The sequence below is a fragment of the Oncorhynchus clarkii genome, chromosome 31, assembly GCF_045791955.1.
Source record: "Oncorhynchus clarkii lewisi isolate Uvic-CL-2024 chromosome 31, UVic_Ocla_1.0, whole genome shotgun sequence".
Lineage (NCBI taxonomy): Eukaryota > Metazoa > Chordata > Actinopteri > Salmoniformes > Salmonidae > Oncorhynchus > Oncorhynchus clarkii.
This window is the reverse complement of record NC_092177.1, coordinates 3,596,662-3,601,661: the sequence shown is the minus strand read 5'-3', so window position 1 is coordinate 3,601,661 and position 5,000 is coordinate 3,596,662. Positions and strand designations below refer to the sequence as shown.

At 43.0% G+C, this 5,000-nt stretch overlaps 1 protein-coding gene across 1 annotated transcript in view; it reads right to left on the bottom strand.

Annotated features, from left to right (window-relative positions):
• LOC139391058 (netrin receptor UNC5A-like) overlaps positions 1-5,000 on the bottom strand; it is a 491,035-nt gene that overhangs the window by 138,535 nt on the left and 347,500 nt on the right. The gene's annotated exons all lie outside the window — the stretch shown is intronic.

The window sequence follows — 5,000 nt, the reverse complement described above, 5'->3', positions numbered from 1 at the left end:
TTACATCCAGACCACAGTACACCCAGACACATCCACACCCCCACCCCAACCAATCAACACCCCCCCACGTCAACCATGCCCACACCCCATTTAGGCCCCCTCAGATCAGACCTATGCCACTCCTGCCCACCCCATGCACCCCACCCCCGCAAAGAGGGCCTCAACATGGAAGCCACACATACGCCCAGGTAGTGAGCGGGCAAACAGTCCCAACCCCCACTCTCACACTCGCCGAAGCCAATGGCATGTACCAGATGCTCAGCAGGCTCTGCTCACACTTACTGGCCTGAGGCCAAACCACGACCAACAACATTGGACACTCTATGGAACAAAAAGCCTTCACTATATTATCCTGGAATATCCAAGGCCTGAGGTCATCTGCCTTTGGCCTAAAGAGCAGAAACCCGGACTTCACCAAAGAAATCGGTAATACAGACATTGTCATCCTGCAAGAAACCTGGTATAGAGGAGACGGACCCACTGGTTGCCCTCTAGGTTACAGAGAGCTGGTAGTCCCATCCACCAAACTACCAGGTGTGAAACAGGGAAGGGACTCAGGGGGTATGCTAATTTGGTATAGAGCAGACCTAACTCACTCCATTAAATTAATCAAAACAGGAACATTTTACATTTGGCTAGAAATTCAAAAGGAAATTATCCTAACAGAGAAAAATGTCCTCCTGTGTGCTACCTATATCCCCCCACTAGAATCCCCATATTTTAATGAAGACAGCTTCTCCATCCTGGAGGGGGAAATCAATCATTTCCAGGCCCAGGGACATGTACTAGTCTGTGGCGACCTAAATGCCAGAACCGGACAAGAACCTGACACCCTAAGCACACAGGGGGACAAACACCTGCCTGGAGGTGACAGCATTCCCTCCCACATATGCCCCCCTAGGCACAACTATGACAACATAACCAACAAAAACGGGTCACAACTCCTGCAGCTCTGTCGCACGCTGGGTATGTACATAGTCAACGGTAGGCTTCGAGGGGACTCCTATGGTAGGTACACCTATAGCTCATCTCTTGGCAGTAGTACTGTAGACTACTTTATCACTGACCTCAACCCAGAGTCTCTCAGAGCGTTCACAGTCAGCCCACTGACACCCCTATCAGACCACAGCAAAATCACAGTCTACTTAAACAGAGCAATAATCAATCATGAGGCATCAAAGCCAAAGGAACTGAGTAACATTAAGAAATGCTATAGATGGAAGGAATGCAGTTTGGAAACCTACCAAAAAACAATTAGGCAACAACAAATTCAATCCCTTTTAGACAATTTCCTGGGTAAAACATTCCGCTGTAATAGTGAAGGTGTAAACTTGGCAGTAGAAAATCTTAACAGTATATTTGACCTCTCAGCTTCCCTATCAAATCTAAAAATCTCAAATAGAAAACCGAAGAAAATTAACAATAATGACAAATGGTTTGATGAAGAATGCAAAAATCTAAGAAAGAAATTGAGAAACCTGTCCAACCAAAAACATAGAGACCCGGAAAACCTGAGTCTACGCCTTCACTATGGTGAATCACTAAAACAATACAGAAATACACTACGGAAAAAGAAGGAACAGCATGTCAGAAATCAGCTCAATGCAATTGAAGAATCCATAGACTCTAACCACTTCTGGGAAAATTGGAAAACACTAAACAAACAACAACAAGAAGAATTATCTATCCAAAATGGAGATGTATGGGTAAACCACTTCTCCAATCTTTTTGGCTCTATAACAAAGAATAAAGAGCAAAAACATATACATGATCAAATACAGATCTTAGAATCATCTATTAAAGACTACCAGAACCCACTGGATTATCCAATTACATTGAATGAGTTACAGGACAAAATAAAAACCCTCCAACCCAAAAAGGCCTGTGGTGTTGATGGTATCCTCAATGAAATGATCAAATATACAGACAACAAATTCCAATTGGCTATACTAAAACTCTTTAACATCATACTTAGCTCTGGCATCTTCCCCAATATTTGGAACCAAGGACTGATCACCCCAATCCACAAAAGTGGAGACAAATTTGACCCCAATAACTACCGTGGAATATGTGTCAACAGTAACCTTGGGAAAATCCTCTGCATTATTATTAACAGCAGACTCGTACATTTCCTCAATGAAAACAACGTACTGAGCAAATGTCAAATTGGCTTTTTACCAAATTACCGTACAACAGACCATGTATTCACCCTGCACACCCTAATTGACAACCAAACAAACCAAAACAAAGGCAAAGTCTTCTCATGCTTTGTTGATTTCAAAAAAGCCTTCGACTCAATCTGGCATGAGGGTCTGCTATACAAACTGATGGAAAGTGGTGTTGGGGGTAAAACATACGACATTATAAAATCCATGTACACAAACAACAAGTGTGCGGTTAAAATTGGCAAAAAACACACACATTTCTTCACACAGGGTCGTGGGGTTAGACAGGGATGCAGCTTAAGCCCCACCCTCTTCAACATATATATCAACGAATTGGCAAGGGCACTAGAACAGTCTGCAGCACCCGGCCTCCCCCTGCTAGAATCCGAAGTCAAATGTCTGCTGTTTGCCGATGATCTGGTGCTTCTGTCACCAACCAAGGAGGGCCTACAGCAGCACCTAGATCTTATGCACAGATTCTGTCAGACCTGGGCCCTGACAGTAAATCTCAGTAAGACCAAAATAATGGTGTTCCAAAAAAGGTCCAGTCACCAGGACCACAAATACAAATTCAATCTAGACACTGTTGCCCTAGAGCACACAAAAAACTATACATACCTTGGCCTAAACATCAGCGCCACAGGTAACTTCCACAAAGCTGTGAACGATCTGAGAGACAAGGCAAGAAGGGCATTCTATGCCATCAAAAGAAACATAAATTTCAACATACCAATTAGGATTTGGCTAAAAATACTTGAATCAGTCATAGAGCCCATTGCCCTTTATGGTTGTGAGGTCTGGGGTCCGCTCACCAACCAAGACTTCACAAAATGGGACAAACACCAAATTGAGACTGCACGCAGAATTCTGCAAAAATATCCTCCGTGTACAACGTAGAACACCAAATAATGCATGCAGAGCAGAATTAGGCCGATACCCACTAATTATCAAAATCCAGAAAAGAGCCGTTAAATTCTACAACCACCTAAAAGGAAGTGATTCACAAACCTTCCATAACAAAGCCATCACCTACAGAGAGATGAACCTGGAGAAGAGTCCCCTAAGCAAGCTGGTCCTGGGGCTCTGTTCACAAACACAAACACACCCTACAGAGCCCCAGGACAACAGCACAATTAGACCCAACCAAATCATGAGAAAACAAAAAGATAATTACTTGACACATTGGAAAGAATTAACAAAAAAACAGAGCAAACTAGAATGCTATTTGGCCCTAAACAGAGAGTACACAGCGGCAGAATACCTGACCACTGTGACTGACCCAAAATTAAGGAAAGCTTTGACTATGTACAGACTCAGTGAGCATAGCCTTGCTATTGAGAAAGGCCGCCGTAGGCAGACATGGCTCTCAAGAGAAGACAGGCTATGTGCTCACTGCCCACAAAATGAGGTGGAAACTGAGCTGCACTTCCTAACCTCCTGCCCAATGTATGACCATATTAGAGAGACATATTTCCCTCAGATTACACAGATCCACAAAGAATTCGAAAACAAATCCAAATTTGAAAAACTCCCATATCTACTGGGTGAAATTCCACAGTGTGCCATCACAGCAGCAAGATTTGTGACCTGTTGCCACGAGAAAAGGGCAACCAGTGAAGAACACACACCATTGTAAATACAACCCATATTTATGCTTATTTATTTTATCTTGTGTCCTTTAACCATTTGTACATTGTTAAAACACTGTATATATATATATAATATGACATTTGTAATGACTTTACTGTTTTGAAACCTCTGTATGTGTAATGTTTACTGTTAATTTTTGTTGTTTTTCACTTTATATTTTCACTTTGTATGTTGTCTACCTCACTTGCTTTGGCAATGTTAACACATGTTTCCCATGCCAATAAAGCCCTTGAATTGAATTGAATTGAATTGAGAGAGACAGAGAGAGACAGAGAGAGAGGGAGAGAGAGAGAGAGAGACAGAGAGAGAGAGAGACAGAGAGAGAGAGAGAGAGAGAGAGAGAGAGAGAGAACGAGAGAGAGAGAGAGAGAGAGAGGGGGAGAGAGAGGAGGGGAAAGGAGAGATACAAAAAAAGTAATTGTCATAATTTACCCTGGTCTGTCATAAGTACCACCTGTTAGAACTCTGTTCCCACACACACACACACCTCATACGCACACCTCATTCACACACCTCATACACACACCTCATTCACACACCTCATTCACACACCTCATACACACACCTCATTCACACACCTCATACACACACCTCATACACACACCTCATTCACACACCTAATTCACACACCTCATACACACACCTCATTCATTCACACACACACACACACACACACACACACACACACACACACACACACACACACACACACACACACACACACACACACACACCTCATACACACACCTCATACACACACCTCATACACACACACACACCTCATACACACACCTCATACACACACCTCATACACACACCTCATTCACACTCCTCATTCACACACACACACATACACACACACACACACACACACACACACACACACACACACACACACACACACACACACACACACACACACACACACACACACACACACACACACACACCTCATTCACAAACCAAGTTGGCCAGTTGAGAACAAGTTCCCATTTGCAACTGTGACCTGGCCAAGATAAAGCAAAGCAGTTTGACACATACAACAACACAGAGTTACACATGGAGTAAACAAACATACAGTCAATAATACAGTTGACAAATCTATATACAGTGTGTGCAAATGAGGTAAGATTATAGGCCATGGTGGCGAAGTAATTACAATATACCAATTAAACACTGGAATGG